The 18,946-nt window shown below is 40.2% G+C and overlaps 1 non-coding gene across 1 annotated transcript; it reads right to left on the bottom strand.

The window, feature by feature from the left end:
* Positions 1-15,411: 15,411 nt before the first annotated feature.
* TRNAT-AGU lies at positions 15,412-15,485 on the bottom strand. Its single transcript has one exon. It is a non-coding gene; the product is annotated as a tRNA-Thr (tRNA).
* Positions 15,486-18,946: the final 3,461 nt, after the last annotated feature.

Genomic DNA, 18,946 nt, shown 5'->3' with positions numbered 1-18,946 from the left:
TGTACTTGGACGAATGGTTCCTAACCGCCTTCACCGAGCATCTACTAACCACAGGATGAGACACCACCATCTGCCTTTGCTCTCAACTAGGCATTACAATAAACTTCAAAAATTCTGCCTTGTTGCCATCACAACACATTGTATTTATAGGAGCAGACTTAAACACAAGAGAAATGGTAGCCAAACTTCCTTCTGGCAGGATACAAACCCTATGCCAACAAGTAGAAACTCTCCTGACAAAGAAGAAAGTACAAGCGAAGGTTGTTCTAAAAATCTTGGGTACCATGGTGGCAGCGATAACCTTGGTACCTCTCGCACACTTATACATGAGTGTTCTCCAGTGGTTACTTTTCACCCAATGGTCCGTGCAGGACTTGCCTGTGTCCCACATGATTATCATAATGGAATCCTGCAAGAGGCTTCATTCTACTCAGGTGGTTTTGGGCAGACCGTTCATTTGCCCACAACCAATAGCTACAGTGACCATGGACGCTTCCCAGATAGGGTGGGGAGGGCATTATCTGAGGAAGACTGTCCAAGGACTTTGGCAGGAATACAAGAACCACTTGCATATCAATGTCCTTGAGATGAGAGCGGTGCTTTTGGCATTTCAGGCATTCCACAACTCCCTTCCACTAGGAACGATTGCAATCCAGACAAACAATATGTCAGTCATGTGGTATATAAACAAACAAGGAAGAACCAGATCTTACCCCCTATGTTGAGAGGCTCAAAGAGTATGGCAGTGGGCAGTCTCTTCCCAACACTTTCTAATAGCAATGCATATCCCGGGGAAATCCAACATGATAGCAGACAAACTCAGCAGAGCTATTCTAATGCCTCTTGAGTGGTCCCTGAAACAGGAAGTTGGGAAACAGATTTTTCGCAAGTGGGGCCAGCTTTGGTGCGACCTTTTTGCCATATCCATGAATACCAAATGCAGCAGCTACTTTGCCCTGATCCCCCTTCTGGGGAAGTCACCAAGGGATAAACTTGTACACGATTGTCTCCCGGGTCTTCTCTATGCTTTCCCTCCATTTCCTTTGATTCCCAAAGTCCTTCAGAAAGCCAACACATTGAGAAGCAGGTTAATAATACTCATCGCCCCATACTGGCCTTGTCAAATTAGGTTCCCCTTCTTGGCCCCATCTACAAGAGGATCCGTGGATTCTGGACCCAGTTCCAGACCTCCTGACTCATCCGTCAGAGACACTCCATCCCTCGGTCAAAACCCTCAAACTGATAGCTTGGCTGCTCCACTTACGCTCCTAGCCAGGCTTTCAAATATATCTCCCCCTGTGAAACACATTCTGATCTCATCCCATAAGACGACAACTAGAAAACTTTAAGTTAGCAAATGGAAAAGGTTTTCCTGTTGGGCTCTCAACAATCACATTGATCCTTTCACGCCCCATATAACTTCTGTTTTAGACTTTTTAGCAAAACTTTTCAATGAAGGTGCAGCTGTGGCTACCATATGAGTTCAATTGGCTGCTATATTAAACTACCATATTGGAGAAATGGGATTCAAAATTATGTCCCATAGACTGTGCAAAGCCTTTTTGAGAGGTATGTTTTTGCTAAGGCCCCCAGTAAAATAACCACCAACTCCTTGGGACCTCAATTTGGTATTGTCCACTCTAATCCTTCCACTGTATGAACCGTGGAAAATAGTCTTTTTGGTGGCCATCATGTCATCAGATGGGTATTAGAACTCCAAACATTGTCTATACTTGGTTTTCCATAAAAACAGAGTTTCCCTTAGAACTAATCCATCATTCCTCTCTAAAGTTTGCTCCGAGACAAACTTGAATCAATCTGTTGATCTAGCTGTTTTCTTCCCAAACTGTGGCAACAAGGCAGAATATAAATTAGACTAATTGAATGTACACAAGCAATTAAGATTCTACCTGGACAGAACAAAAGAATTCAGGAAATCTGATCAATTATTCATACCCTTTTCAGATAAAAAGAAGGGCGCCCCAATATCAAAAGTCACTCTGTCAAAGTGGCTTATTAATGCTATTACCTATTCATATACCTCTCAAAATAGACAACTGCCTGGGAAAATAAAAGGTCAGTCCACAAGAGCCAATGCAACTTTGTCTGCTTTTCAGGCTAGGCTACCTATGGATTCAGTTTGTGCTGCAGCGACATGGGTAAAACTTCATATCTTTATCACTCATTACAAAGTAGATTTGGCCTCCCGGAACAGGGCTTCCTTGCTGGGAACGCTATCCCAACCAGTAAAGAATGAAGGCAAGATAGGACAACATAACATAAATTAGTTATGTACTCACCATAATGTTCCATGTTTGTTGTCAGTCTCGCTTTCATTCTTGCATCCCACCCTCCTTCCCCTAACCTTCGCTCCTGGAGCTTGAGAAGTCTTTATTGGATTTGGAACTCGTGTTCGCTGATTCCCTTCCTTAGTCCTAGGTGGCACATGTTTATGTATGTACTATTATATATGTTTATAACTGTTGCTCTGTTTAGTAATTGCAAACAAGATCTGGGTAATCTCCCTAAGCATGATGGGATAAGGTATAGCCTCAAGCCAGTGGAAGCTCTCGAGCTTTAGTATAGACAGAGTCGGAACCAATTCTCTGTTCTGAACCCAACCAGCAAAGCATGAAGGTGAGATGGAGAACAGACCTGGAACATTGTGGTGAGTACATAACTTCATTTTGTTTCTGATGTACATAATAATGGATGCCTATCTATGCTATTGTTTTGCATAAAGGGCAATCTTTAAGAGGGAGGATGTAGATCAATATGTATGTGTATATACTTTTAAGAAACTATCCAAGGGCTTGCACTAGAGTACATGTGCGAGCGTGACTGCCATTTTGTAGTTAGCTGCTGAAATGTGAACATGTATGTATGTATGTATGCAAGATCTGTTTTAGTTCGTATTTATAGACGCTGCTATCCATCCTGATGTGTTTGTATATATTAAAGCATCTGAACGAAACCCCAAGCCACCTTATTATTTGTAATTCAGATGAACGAACGATAAGACTCTTTGAAAAGGATTAGGAATGGTCTTAATTTGTAGCTTTCATTTAAGTCTCATCTTTTATTTATGCACCCTCAAGTTTCAACTGATATCTGGTTGCTTTAGAGTCTGGTAGTTTTCTTTTGAAAATAATTTATGGTTCCTGTAGGTAACACTATTAATACTGCTTTGTGTCTGATTTTATAGCTGCTTATTGGTAATTGATTGAAGGACTGGCTGGAAAAGACTAACACCACTGGGCTGAGCAGTTGCAAATGCCTGAGAAACTGATCTCTGTGTTTAGTCAGATAATGGTCTCCATTACTGCTATCCATTACATGTATGGTTTCTGCTCTTCCTAGGATGACTGTCTTGTGTATGTAGCTTTTCCATTTATTTGGTTAGCTCCAGATAAGGTTTCCTTAAGGCCAGGACTGCTTTTTTCAGTGACCCCAACTGGTAAGGCAATGTTATATCTGCTAATGTTTTAGATGTAATGAATGAATCCCACAGTATTTAGAGTAACTGTGCATTTTCTTTTTTACCTCTTTGTTTTCTCTAAGTTCAAATTTATCAACCCATTCCCACAAAAAAAGATGTGAATGATTCTCCAAACTGTTAAATCTGTTTCCTTTTTGCTACACCCGATTTGTTACTTTTACTGACTTGTATATAAAAATTGTCACCAACCCTTTGATAGCTCCAGTATTCCATCAAGGAAAGATCTGAGGGAAACGCACTACTACCTGAATGTGAAGCTTAGGCTTTCCACCACTACCCCTGCTTTAGCTTGTGGGGTACTCTACTGAAGTTTTACTTTTATTTATTTATTTATTTATTTTTGGTCCATTTTACTGTCTGCTTCAGCTAATAAATAGGTTTACACATGCAGAACATCTGAGGAAGCTCACTCGTGGTGAGCAAAAAATGTTCCTTTTGCAAGTGTTTAATCTTACAGACAATACCTCTGTGCCACTTACAAACTCCTGGTATTCTGACTACAAGAGCCCTGTAAAAGTGGGCACAATCCTAATGGCACAAATTATTGTAACGTCATGAGGTGCCCCATCTAAGCAGGTGCAGACCAGATTCAGTAATCAGTCTATTGCCCTGTTAAATAGGGCACCACATACTGGCAGGATATGATTAACCAAGTGTTCTTATGTTTTGCTCCTTGTTTACTTTCTGTAAGAATCGAAAAATAAAGGAACTTATTATTTTTTTTTAAATAAATGTTATGAACCAAGTTTGGATTTCAGTGTATAAAGCTTTGGAAAACTGGAGAACTAGGGACAGTGGACGGCCTGGGACTGTACTAGCAAATAAAGTGGATTTTTTCCAGCAGCTACACCCTGATATACCACTCTGCTTAAGTCCATTTGAACTGACCACTTAATCCACTCCCCCCATTGCATTGCAAAACCCTGATACAACTGCTTGATCTGAAGATCTGAAAAATGAGCTGCCTTTGATGCAGAGTTTTCTTTTAACCTGGAACTTAGTAAGCTTGCATTTTTTTCCCCCAGAATTGAACATTTGGTCATTGTTTTTTTTATCTGAACCCCTCTAGTTTGGCATATTCTACTACTGTTTTGATGTTTGGCCCAGAGGACCACCAATGTATTCCACGAGGAATCGATTGTTAACCCCCAGGGTTTCCATATTCCAGGCAACTGATGTATTTACTTACTTATACAATATATATAATTTTTCTACTTACTATAGTCGAATGACCCCAAAGAAGAACAGAAAATATCAACATTGCAAATGTCTGCACACTTATGCTTGTGCTGAACAACAGCCTTGGTACATGCAAAACTTTAATATTAATTAAACGTTTGTAGTTGGGGGGCGGAACGCACCCTTGCTCTCTCCCTTACAGACCCTGGTAATTATATATCCCAGTGATGATATTGCATGATTTTTGGATCAAGGCCATATTTCCAACCCCAAATATTGTTTGAAATCTCAAACCTGTCAACCATCTGCTTAGTTAACCAAATTTCATCAACTAAAACAATGTTAGCCAACTATAGTGTCAGGTATATTGAGTTCTCCCATATGTTACTTGTGTTTTTTTTCCCTAGCATGCATCTTTCAGGGCTCTGGCCTCCTTTCTTGAGGCAAGAAAGCTCTGAAGCTTTTGATACTACATCTACCAATTTTTGTGTGCCTCTCCTCGAGCCACTGAGCACTTAGGGTGCTTGGAAGATGCCTTGAAACTTTAATAGTTGGCTGGTAATCTTATTCTTGGCAGGATGTAATCCATACAGCTTAGGCTATAGCAGCAATGGTCTATTAGAATATCTGCTGTTTTGGCAATTTTACTTGCCTAAGTGCACTTCCTTGTGGAGTGTAGTAAACTTTGGAAAAGGCAGTTATCAGTGTGATATCCCCCATGGTTTCAAGCAGATATTTCATATTTTATTTTGGATATTAATATTTAATTTGTCTAATAGCACCTGATAGATGTCAAAGTCTGAATAGTAGATCACACTTTTCAATGCTTGATCAGTTGGAAACCACAGGGAGATGTACATAACTGAGAAACAGGGATTTATGTTTGCCTAACTCATCATCATCATCCCCCTTTTTCCCATTTTTTCAACATGGGGTCGGGGTATTGTGTTAACTGTTGCCAACTCTCTTGATCCAGTGCCACAGTCCTGCCTTCTTCAACACTCCTGCCTGACTGTCGCAGATCTTCTTTCACACAATCCATCCACCTCTTTGCTGGACATCTTCGCTTCCTCTTACCTCCTTCCTGTCTGTCCCAAATCCTCCTCACCAGATTGTCTTCTGCTTTTCTGTACATGTGTCCAATCCATCATAATCTGTTCTCTTTGATCTTTTCTGCAATTGGAGCTACTTTGGCTTCTGCTCTTATGTCCTCATTTCTTCATCTGTCCCACAGTGTGCATCCTACCACCCTTCTCAGGCACTTCATTTCCATCATCTCTAGCTTCAACTGTTCTGCCTTTACTGCCCGGGTTTCTGTACCAGACAGTAGTACTGGTCACTTACTTTTCAGCTTATTTGGCATTCTTCTGTCATAGACTACACCTGACACCCTTGCCCGGAACTAGATACTAACCATCAGTGGACCCAGTTCCTTCCAGGATCCCGTCTCCCTTTTTTTTTTGGAGACCAAAATCTGGAAAGATCCTCTTGGCACAGAGCCAGCCAGTTATCCTTTCAGCTCTGACCTCATTGGCTAAGGAGATCAATACATCCACTACTCCACCTTTCAGTTCCTCCTCCTCTGACACCTTGCAAGGTTTTGGAGCCCTTGGATCTGAGTTGCCCGGGCATATTGTCTTCTGATCAGAGGATACCTTTATCCTCAGATCCAAGGCTTGTCTGAGCTCTTTGGTTCAGTTGGATCAGGAGAGCACTTGGAGCTGTTTCTGCCCTGTCAGGTCCAAGGTGCTTCATTAGACTCCAGAGTTTTCAGAGCCATCTCTACACCTCGTAGCCTTGACAATGGTCAGTTTGGCTCCAATTTCAGCCTTAGGTGGATTATCCTCAGGGCAGGGTAGGCTCATGAGTCAGAGGCTTGCTGTTTCAGATCTGGGATCCTTTCCCTCTCTGGGGTGGTCTGTCTTTGCAGCCATGGAGAAAGCCCTGTCTGCACCATTGACTCAGATGGTGCTTATTCCCTCAGAGCCTTTGTCTACATCTGTCCTGTCTCTGTCTGAAGTCTCAACTACCCTCTCCACAGGGACAGCTGGTATTGAAACCCCAAGCTTAACATCATGGGATCTCCATTTCTTCTGACAACTCCCCACAGTATCCCACTGAGGAGGTCCTTAAGAAAACATGCAAGAGGAAACACTTAAATTTTCCTGAATTTGTCACCGAAAATACAGATTTTGATGAGGACGAAGGATCCCCACAGTCATCACCTGATGTCTCATTCAGAGACATCTTAGAAATTCTGAAACGTATGGGATGGCTGGAAGCCCAGCAAACTTTCAGAAAAAATCTGTACTCCTGGAGGCATTCGGTACAGGCCCATCTCCCTTCTGGATGACCCCACCTGCCGGTGAGCTCATTAACTTGGTCTCGTGGCTGGCATGGAAGGATCCAGGCACCATCGATACAATTCCTAGGATGCCTGATAAAATCATGACAGCTCCAGAGGATAAACAGTTTTGGTCCAAGGGTGTGCCTGTTGATGCCATGGTCATGGAGGCAGCCTCTAAGAAGGAACTCACAGAAGAAAGTTCCTCTGTTCATCCCTCCAACAAAGAATCTCAGGAGATGGACAGATTTGGGAAGTGTGTCTATGCTTCAATGACCTTTGCGTTAAGGTCCCTGAACTATTTGGCACACTTCACAAGGCTATGGAGGGATCTTATTAAAGAGCTGTCAGACACCCTCTCAGGATCTGTTTCTAAAGAGGTGAAAGCATCTGTCACGTTTCAATTGACTACCCTGCAATCGATATCCAACTCCTCCTTGAAGCTAATTTCTAATGTAGCAGAATGAACCCCGAGGGCAGTGTGTTCAGGCATTGCCATTAGGAGATGCACCTGGATGCATTTGAGATTTAGTGGAGCCCTTTAACTCTTTGTTCGTCAGTGCTCCTTTTGATGGACATGCCTTTTTGACCCAAAGGTATAAGACACATTGTCTAGGTGTGAGGAGGATGGAAGGACCCTTTCTGCCATGGGTATTTGTCCCCCCCCCCCACACACACACACACAAAGATCCTTTTCAAGGAATCATAAAGGTGGTGTGAAAATGTGGTTCAGAAAATCCCAAGGATCTTTCCAGGACACACATGGAGGAAGAGGGGGATACTCAAATGGAAGATGCCACCCTCACAGCAGTGGTACCCACAGAGAGCGAAGGGTCCAGAGATTCGTTCTTTGGTAAACCCTTTTAGTGCTTCTGAAAGGAGGCCCAATTGTCCCCCTCTGGAGGCAATTGGTGGCCATTTGTCCCTGCACCAGAGAACCTGGCTAGAACTAACAGATACTTGGGTGCAGAGAATCATTTCTATAGGCTATACAGTACCATTTTCACTTTATCCTTCAAATTTAAGAAACTTTCCCAGTATTCCATGCAGTCAGAGGGAACAAACAGCAATTCAAATTCAAAAGCTGATAGAAAAGAGTCATCCAAGAAGTTCCCTTGGACTAGATAGGATCTGGAATTTACTCAAGAGTCTTTTTAGTGTCAAAGAAAACAGAGGACTGGAGATCAGTTCTGGATCTTAACATCTTAAACAAATCCATTTGAAAGACCAAGTTCCAGATTGTCACAATTCAGTCAAGTCTTCCTTTTTTGGAAAAGAACAGTTGGATGTGCTCAATAGATCTTTGGGATGCGTATTACCATATAAAGATGAACAGGCAATCCAGAAGATTTTACATATCTGGCTGGGAGCCAGTCACTGTTAGTTCAGGGTTCTGCCATTTGGTCTCACCATGGCCCCCAGGATGTTTACCAAATGCATGGCAGTAGTAGCAGCTCACTTGAGACTGTAAGGATTCTGTGGATTTCCATACTTAGCAGCTCACTTCTGCCCCAACCAGGCATTAGCTCATCATGGCAAGACAAAAAGTGATCCAGACATGTGCTCTACTAGGAATTACCATAAACTACCAAAAGTCTCATCTAGAACAAAGTCAAAGTCTAGAGTTCATAGGAGCACTGCTCGATACAAAATCAACTATAGCAACATTCCCCTCTCCAGAGATCAAACCATAAAGTCACAAGTGAGAAAGATAGTTTGCAATACCAGAATCCCAGCCCGCTTAGTCCTTCAGGCTTTGGAGTCAGTGGGGGTAGCAATAACATTACTACCCTTAGGCAGATATCACAAGAATTCTTCAGTGGATGCTCTTCTTGCAATGGTCAGGTCTTCATCTTCTGTTATCTGCTGCGATACGAATCACCAATATATGCAAAAGGGATCTACTGTGGTGGATTCAGTCAGAAGAGGTTCTACAAGGGCAATTATCAGCCCAAGGCCGTTGTGACCACTGATGTTTCCCAGCTGGGGTGGAGGGGCATTACCTGGGAAAGACAGTCCAAGGCACGTGGTCCCCCGAAGAGGCCAATTTGCGTATCTGTGTCCTAGAATTGACAGCAGTGCTTTTAGTGTTGCAGGCTCTTCCTTCAGGAATGATTCCGATTCAGACACATATATCAGTGGTTTGGTACATCAACAAACAAGGGGGAACCAGATCTTATCCTTTATGTCGAAATGTGCTCAGTGTTTGGCAATGGACAGTCTTTTCCAACCTCTTTTTTATAGAAACGCATATTACGGGGAAGTCCAACATATTAGCGGACAAGCTGAACAGGTACATCCTACTACCACATGAGTGGTCCCTCAACAAGAATGTAGCAGAATTGATTTCCTGACAGTGGAGCCAGCCTTGCTGTGATCTCTTTGTATCTCCCCTGAACAAGTGCAGCAGCTACTTTGCCCTACCCCCCCACAGGGGGAGTCACCAGGGGATGCTCTTCTCCACAATTGGCACTGGTCTACTTTATGCTTATCCCACAATTCCTTTGAGTTCAAAGTTCCTACAGAGATCTGCCAGGTTGAAGAGCAGAGTCATCATTGTTGCACCTTGTTGCCCTCGATAGATTTGGTTTCCCTTCCTATGGCCTCATCGAATTCATCAACCCTGGATTCTGGACCCAGCTACAGATAGATCTGCTATCTCGCCTGAAAGGCATGATTCATCCAAACTTTCCAATCTCAGGCTGACTGCTTGGATTCTCCACTTCCAGTAATAGCTAGATAACCTGTGCTTTCATGTCTTGTTTGACACATTTTGTCATCTTCCCTTAAATCATCTACAAGGAAACTTTTCCAGTTAAACTGAAGAGATTCTTAAAGTGGGCTGTTAAAAATCATATAGACCCTTTTTCGGCCCCGATTCATAGCATTCTCTATTTCTTGACGCTGTTTAATCAAGGAGCCAGTGCTTCAACAGTTTAAGTTCAGTTGGCAGCAATTTGTAATTTCCATAGTGGATTTGATGATTCCTCACTCGCATCTCAAACTTTGAAAAAACTTTTTGCGAGGCACACTCCTTTTAAAAACTCCATTTTAAAGAGCCTACTCTTCCATGGGTTCTTAATCTGATACTGCAAGCCTTGATCCAGCCACCTTTTGAACCTGCAAATGACTGTGGTCTTAAATTTCTTTCTTGGAAAACTTTATTATTTTTGGCCATTGCATCTGCTAGAAGAATTTCAGGAATTCAGGCCTTGTCTGTGAAGCCCCCATATCTAATTTTTCATAAAGACAGACTTGCACTATGAACTAATGCATCTTTTTTGCCCAAAAAAGTATCAGAGTCCCATATTAACCAGTCCATTAATTTATTGGTTTTCTTTTCAAATTATTCGAACAAGGACGAATATTTATTACAATTGTTGGATGTTCATAAGTAACTGCACATTCCTTTACATAGAACAAAGGACATCGGATCTATGGATCAGTTATTTGTTTCATTTGCGGATGTGAAACTGGGTATACCAGTGTCCAAAGTCACCCTAGCCAGATGGCTTACAGGCTGCATCCCCTTTATTTACAACAAATTGGATCTCCCTTTACCAAGGCAAAGAAGCAATGGTGCTTCTTCTCTCTGAACTCCTGAAAGCATCTATACCTTCCTAGGAAGCCTAGGCAAGAAATCTGATCACTTGTGCATAACTTGTACATATATCCAAAAATTAAATAGTTCATATACTTATTTCTTTGATACAGTTCTCTTAGGGTAATCTAAATATGTTTGATTCAAAGTTGTACTAATATGTTTTGGAGTGAAACTTTCTTATGCTACTTTCTATTTTTGTTACCTATATAATCCTTAATTGTATTGTAACTGGAGCTTTTCTCCTTGGGTCTCCACTGAAAACGGGCCCCTGGCCCAGCTGGACCAACCCGGTTAACAAATGTCAATAAATAAATAAATAAATAAAGGCAGGTACATGCTCATTCAACTAGATCCATAGCAACTTCCTTTGTTTTTCATTCAAGAGCTTCCATGGATGAAGTACGTGCAACAGCAACTTGGGCTCCCCCCTCCCCAATACCTTTAGCACTCATTACAAATTGGATTTGCATCATTTGGCTCAGTGGTGCTTAGGAATATCCTTCCTTGAGTCCATCCTAGGATTTAGGTAGCTGGAGACTCTGCCTCATCAGTTGAGGACAGAATGAAAATTGACAATCTCTGATAAAGAAGTTATGTACTTACCATAACATTCCATCTGTGTTGTCCGTTTTCCTTCTTTAACCCCCCACCCACCAGCCCCCATCATTATGGCTTTCTGGAAGAGTGAGTGGAGATAAAATTTGTATATACAAGCATGATAAAGCTCCAGATAAGGCCTTGCCTAGCCTTTTTTCTACATATACATATGTCTATTTGTATGAGAATTATTTCTTTATGCTGTAGCCAGCAGACAAGATCTGAGGTATTTGGGGTTGGTGCATTCTGGGTAAGGGAGAAGCTTGAGAGTTCTGTGCTGCCCACAAGCTTTTGCAATGGCTGAGTTTGAGCCCATCAGTTGAGGAAGAATGAAAATGGAGAACACAGATGGAACGTTATGGTAAATGCATAACTTTGTTTGTATGAAAGAAAAGACTGAAAATGGTTCTGGTCAAGACAGCCAAGGCAAAAACTGCACCATGGCTTTCTAAAGTGTCTAAACTCAAAATTACCCTTAGAAACAAAGCATGGGCTTTATGGCGTTCTTCTAAAGACCCCCAAGATCACATTAAATACAGGCAATCCAGGAACAAATCCAAAAAATCAAGTTTACAAGACAAAAAACAATACTACTGTAATTTACAGACAGTAAATCAAAATAACCCTCAGAAGTTTTGGGCAAGTTTAAATAATCTACTACATCCTGGACAAACTTCAACCCCAATCCTTGCTGCTACTATTAATAAAACCCCTGAAGATGTTTCTGAAAGTTTTAACCAATTCTTTACTGAGACAATTCAAGCCCTAGCTAGCCAACTACTTCCTAGCTCCCCTGGTCCTGAAAGTAGCACCCCTAGAAACCTACTCACATTCAGCTTCCAACCAGTTGCCACTTCACTTATCCGTACCTTGATCAAAAAATTAAAACCCACTACACTTTCTGCTGATCAACTCCCTGCCGAGTACCTACAAAAATCAGCTGATGCTATTGCTTACCCCGTCTCAATACTAATCAATCGAACCATAGTAGAAGCTAAAATTCCCACCATCTGGAAAATATCCTATGTAATCCCACTTTACAAAGGAGACAGCTCTACTGAATTCTCCAATTATAGGCCAATAGCTATACTCTCTCCACTTGCAAAGATTATGGAAAAATGTATTCATAGACAACTCATGCACCACCTAATCCAGAATCACCTTATGGCAGACACTCAGCATGGCTTCTGTCCTCATCACAGCACTACTTCAGCCTTTCTAGCCTTTACCAACACCATAAACCATAATCACAACAATAATTATATATCCTCAGCCCTCTTCTTGGATCTTTCCAAGGCATTCGATATGGTTGATCACCAACTTTTAATCCACACCCTGCAAACATTCTGTCTAGATACTAGAGCCCTTCAATGGTTTCAATCCTACCTGAATGGTCGACAGCAAGCTGTCCTCTGGCAGAACAAACTCTCTAACCTTCTACCTAACACCCTCGGAGTACCACAAGGCTCTATACTAGGGCCCTTGCTGTTCTCCATCTTCATTAACGACCTTTATACTGTCATCCCAAAAGTCAGCTGTATCCAATATGCTGATGATTCTACTCTGATTTGCTCAGCCACATCTCCAATAGAGTTATGGTCAGCTACCCAGACCACCTTTAATACAATAGAAAACTGGCTTTCTGAACGTCATCTGATCCTAAATCCCAAAAAAACTAAAATGCTGTTATTTTCACCAACACATAGGTCTGCCGCTTTCACCTTTACCATAAATTCATATGATGGCACAATAATCTCCCCTGACCCCTCTACAAAACTATTAGGTGTCATCATAGACAATAATCTAAAATTCGACCTACATGTTAACCAAACTATCAAAACCATCAATAAAAACATAGGGTCACTTTACAAAATAAAAGCCTTCCTAACCCCTTCAGCTAAAATTGTCATAGCTCGCTCTCACCTTCTTTCAACCGTTCTGTATGCATCCCCTCTACTCTCGAATTTAAACAAGACTGTCCTTAACAAACTCTCAATATGCTACAACCACATTGCCAGGTTTGCCACTGGGCTGCCTTTCAGGACACATCATTGCATCAATCTAAATCAGCTTGGGTGGCTTGAACTACCCAGCCTAATCCAGTATAACCAACTGATTATGGCCTATAAAATCCTCTATAATCCGGACAATACTCCTGCACTTAAAAATATTATCACCCCCTATAACAATCCTAGACTGCTTCGATCCTCTAACAAACTACTAATTCAGACTAGCAAAATTAATAACACAGCCAGTGACTCTCTCTTTGCAAACTCTGTAAGTAGATCCTGGAACTCTCTTCCAGCTGATATTAACTTACTTTCTACCCTTGGTCAATTTAAAACCAGACTCAAACAACATTTGTCTCTTAACTGGCTATGTCAATGTATCAAGCCTGGCTAACTCTCTCTAGAATGTGTAAAAATCTGTTAACCAGTTTACTGTGTAATTTAATTTAATCCTGAATTGCGCTCAAGATTAACTCTAACCTGTGGAACTTGTTTAACTTGCTTACTTATGTAATCTCTGTAAATAGTCTGTTTGTAATATGTAATGCTGGTATTATGTAATGCTGTATCTGCTTTCCCTTGGAGCTTTTCTCCCTGGGCCTCCGCTGAAAATGGACATGCATCCAGTAGGACTATCCCGGTCAACAAATGTAAAATAAATAAAATAAAAATAAAAATTGTAGCAATGCAGCTTCAGAAATTTCTCTGACAAGAACTGTTGCTAAAGCAAGGCCAGGAGTCCATTATAGTCATGTGGTGTTTTGTGGGCATTCAGTAGTGACTGTTAAAATTATACTGCAGGTCATATTCATCCCTGGTATCTATTTTTGGCTTCATGTTCTTTTTAGTTTAGTGACTAGGATTACCAGTGGTCTATCTTTGTTAGGGCCAGTCCCTCTTCGGGAAGTTGTGACCTATGAAAAAACTGAAAAAATGGCAAATGTCCTGAGATTTTAGAATAAAACATATTTCCTAAGTTTTTTTAATAGTTGCAGAAAACTTTTTTTTAATCTGAAAAACCTAAATGTTATACAAAATTGCATTAGCAACTAAAATGCTACAATAATGAGCTTTTATTTTGGCAAGGAAGTGAAGTTCTGTCTTTTGCACTGGCCATGGAAATGTTTTGCTCTGCCATATTTCACATTTCTACAAAAAATTAAGCATTTGTAAAGGTGGCATCACTAGCACTGGTGACACTATATCCCCATTTTTTCATGGATGCCCTTTGGACTCTTAATATTATAACAGTAATAAAATAACAGTAATAACAGGTTGGCTGACCCTTGTAACTGCTGAACTTTAAGAGAACTGAAGTGGCAGCTGTGACTTCTCTTTGAAGTAGAAGTGTATGTTACAGTGCTTAATTTATGTCTGGATGATCCCTGTTAACCTTCTGACATTTCAGAAGAAGACTGAGGAAGATGCTGCCGTGTTGCATTCTGTGTACCACAGAATAAGGTATATTGTGCACAGATGTCTGTACTTTGAGGCTGCTGTTGTATTGAAATAGGAATAGTTTTGCTGATGAATTAAGTGCTTTGAAATGATTAAATGTTGACCTACCATTTATGCAAGGGCACTGTAGCTGTGTGCTGGCTTTGTTGTAAGCCTGGCAGTATGGTGCCATTAACAAGACTGAATGAAGTTTGTTTTTTGAATCTGGGTACTCTGCAGTGTACATGCTGTCATTAGTAACAGACCTGTACACAGGGTCCCTCATAAATATACACACACTCACACTCTCTCTGCTATGTGCATACGCAGTAGTATCACCGCATGCCACTCTGTCAGAGGGAATAATGGATGACAGACATTTTATTTCTGACTATTACAGTTGTATTGTGCATATGAAAAGGATACAATGGTTTTCAAAGAGCAAAGCCAGGGCAAGTTGGAAAGCTCTTACTGCTGTTACAGCTGTTAAATAGTAAACACTTGTGTGCTGCTGCTTGATATGGTTTTCAGAACAGCAGGAGGACCACCATTTGGGTAACCACTGGGTCACCTGAAAGTACACATACTGCTAAGATGCTATTGTGACTTCATGTTCATAGCAACATTTTTTTTTATTTATAATAAACTAGCATTGCAGTTTTTAAAAGCCTCAGACCTGAAGCCCTACACTACAGAAAGTCACTCATTAACAGCAAATAGACATAATTCTCTGCTATGCAAAAGGCACTGCTGGGATTTGAACCCGGGATCTCCTGTTTACTAGACAGGCGCTTTAACCAGCTAAGCCACAGCGCCATTTTCTTTCCCCTGTATGTGTTTCATCTTTATAATATAGTGCAACTGACATACTGACATTTGTCTATACACACATGCACGTGTGTCAGTATCCATATTTATTAACATTTGTTTACCAGAAAAATCCAGCTGGGCCCTGATAGGCCCCCTTTCAGAAGATGGGGAGAAAAGCTCCACAGTTAACCAATCTTGTAAGATATCTGACATTAGAATGCAAAGTAAAAAAAAAATAGGTTCATAGGTTTATACTAGCCTAATGACCACTTGCGCTTTTATAAGCCTAGCCATTCATCCCAAATGTGTCCCATGAGTTATTGTGCCATAGAGTAGTGGTCTCCAACCTTTTTTGCACCAAGGACCGGTATCAATGTAAGACAATTTTCCATGGACCAGCCATGTTGCAGCGTGCATAATAAAGTAGATATTTATTTATCTGACATTTGTTTAACAAGGAGGCCAAACTCAGGGAGAAAAGCTCCAAACGACAATAAAAAGACAGTTGGCAATCTTCTTCTTTCAGCTTTTCCTAGTTAGGGGTCGCCACAGCGTATTACTTCTCCACTCAAGATTGGTAGTGGAGTTTTACAGTGTTGAGTTGCCAGCCCGGCACCCAACCTTACACAGAAGGCACACACTTACGGCCAATTAGAGTGTTCAATCCAACTACAGCATGTCTTTGGGATGGGGGAGGAAACTGGAGCACCCAGAGAAAACCCACGTAGGACATGCAGACTCCACACAGAAGGCACCCCAGCTGAGAATTGAGCCAGAGAACCTCTTGCTGTGAGGTGGCAACACTAACCGCTGCAACAAAGCACTGGAACAAAACAATAAGTCCAAGAACAACGACAGTTGAGTTGAAATACCTTTATAACCAAGACAACAAAGCTTTCAGGTTCAAAAACCCTTTCTCAATGTTTACAACAGGTACAATAAAACGCCCACTTTTATACACAATAAAAATAGATCATATGACCTGCAGCCACCATCACATGACCATAAGATTTAAAAACATGTAAAATTTTTTCAAAATGTTCTATATGCAATAATAGTTATAATAACATCAAACTATGTAGATTATAACTACACAGATATATGTATAAATTTTACATAGAACAACATGTACATAGACTACTTATAACCTAATACAAAAATAATTTAACATAATGCTAAATATAAATAGCATACACAATATAAAAGAAAAAATATATAATGAATGTGTGCTTTACATGAAATCAAAATTACTTTAATCTTGTTTGCTGTATTCTCTGCAATATAGGCTTTAATGATACTGATGCATTTAGGCCAGGGGGTACATCAGCTGACAATCTGATTATCCATTCATATTCCCTTAGGTCTAAACGATTGGATAAGTCCCCTCCCCTGGGTGATGCATAGATACAGTCTATAACCTGAAATTTAAAGTGATGTGAATTACCCCTACATGCAATATGCTTGAACAACGCATTGTTCTCATTAGAAAGCCTAATGCTTGACTTATGTTCCGTTATTCGTTCTTTAAGCTTTCTAGTGGTTTTACCCACATAGAAACATGGACAAATTTGGCATGTAGCTATATACACAACACTGCTGGTTGCACAGGTGGCATATCCAAAGAATTTATATTCTCTTCCTGTCGTGGGATGTTTAAAAGTGTCCACTTTATTAGTGTCACTACTTTTAAGTAAGTCATTGCAACAACTACAGTTGTAACAAGCAAATGTGCCATGTTTTGCTGTTATTGTCATCTTAGGTTTCAAATAGTTGAAGTCCTTATAACCAAGCATGCTTTTTAATGTTCGCATATTTTTATAACTAAAGTAGGGTTTTTCACCAACTACTAGTTTTATATCCTCCTGTGCCATTAATACCTTCCAGTATTTATATATTATTTTGTTAATGTTGTCTGTCAATAGGTTAAAAGATGTTATAAATCTCACTCTATTGTTACTCAACGTAGGCATATTGTCGATTTCATGTGCCTTTGGTAATTTATTAAAAATAGGTTCATATAGTCCTTCCCTATTAGATATAATATGTTGTTTCATGTTTTCTAATAAATTCATGGGATATCCACTGACCCTAAGTTCTTCCTGGGTTTCATTTAACTGCTTTATGAACGTATCATAATCTGAATTTAACCTGCTAATTCTGGCCATTTGTGCCTTGACTATGCCTCTAAAGACATGGGGTGCATGCATGCTACCTGCATGCAAGTACCTACCCGATGCTACCTCTTTCTTAAAAACAGATGTATTGATGTCATTATGATGTTTGTTAATTGCCACATCTAGAAAATTTATACATGTTTGAGATGTTTCCATTTTAAAATTTAAGTAAGTAGTAGTATTATTCAAAAGTGTGACATACTCCATTAAATCATTACGGCTTCCTTTCCAGAGAAGAAAACAATCATCTACAAACCTTTGGTAATATATCACATTTTCATTCACATACTGCTCACCTACACATATATTCACCATTTCCCATTGATGTAAAACAAGGTTGGCGTACGTATTCGCTACAGGCGTGCCCATTGCCACGCCTGTTTGTTGCAGATATATATTATTATCGAACATAAATATATTATTTTTTAGGACCAGATCTAATAACATACAGATATTTTCTGTATGTCTGGTTGTGTACCCAGAGTTTTGTGTTAGAAATTCTCTGATAGAGTCTAACCCAAGGTCATGCGGAATAACTGTGAAAAGCGATGTGATGTCCATAGTCACCATGTAAATATCATCAATGTCATAATTTTTAGATTTTAAGTCTATATAACATAGTTTCAATTTTTCAAGAAAATCTGTTGTATCCTTAAGTACTGTTTTACACTTTGATAATAAAGGTTGTAACTGCTTCTGTAAATACAATGATATTGGCTCCGTAATCCAGCCATTGCCGGATACTATCGGCCTCATTGGCGGTCTATCTATGGACTTGTGCACCTTGGGGACACCGTATAGTTGCGGTATTATAGGACAAGTTACCGTGAAAAAGTGAAACAAATCTAATGATATGTCTCCTGATAATTGTAGTTCATAAATACACATATTCACGTAACTTATACATTTCTTGACATCTATCTGTGTTATTTGTTTAAATGCTGTTAGATCTTCTAACAATAACAATACTGACTGTCTATATTTACACTCATCCATAATGACTATTGCTCCACCTTTGTCAGCCCCCTTAACGATGATGTTACTATTATCCCTCAGTTCTTTAAGTCCCAAATGTTCAAGATATGTGATGTTATATGAAACATTAAACATTTTACTAGCATACAGTTTTCTGATGTCATATTCACATAAGTTATAAAAGGCAGTCAATACAGGTGGATAACTAGGTATAAACGTGCTCCTTCTCTTGCACATATTAGTGTTATAGTCATTATTTTTAAATATTAATTTCAAAGCTATAGATCTAATAAAGAGATTCAAGTCAGTTAGTACATT

The sequence above is a fragment of the Protopterus annectens genome, chromosome 7.part0, assembly GCF_019279795.1.
Source record: "Protopterus annectens isolate FY-2018-M chromosome 7.part0, PAN1.0, whole genome shotgun sequence".
Classification (NCBI taxonomy): Eukaryota; Metazoa; Chordata; order Ceratodontiformes; family Protopteridae; genus Protopterus; species Protopterus annectens.
Note: the sequence above shows the minus strand (reverse complement) of the source record. Positions and strands in the feature narration are given on the sequence as shown.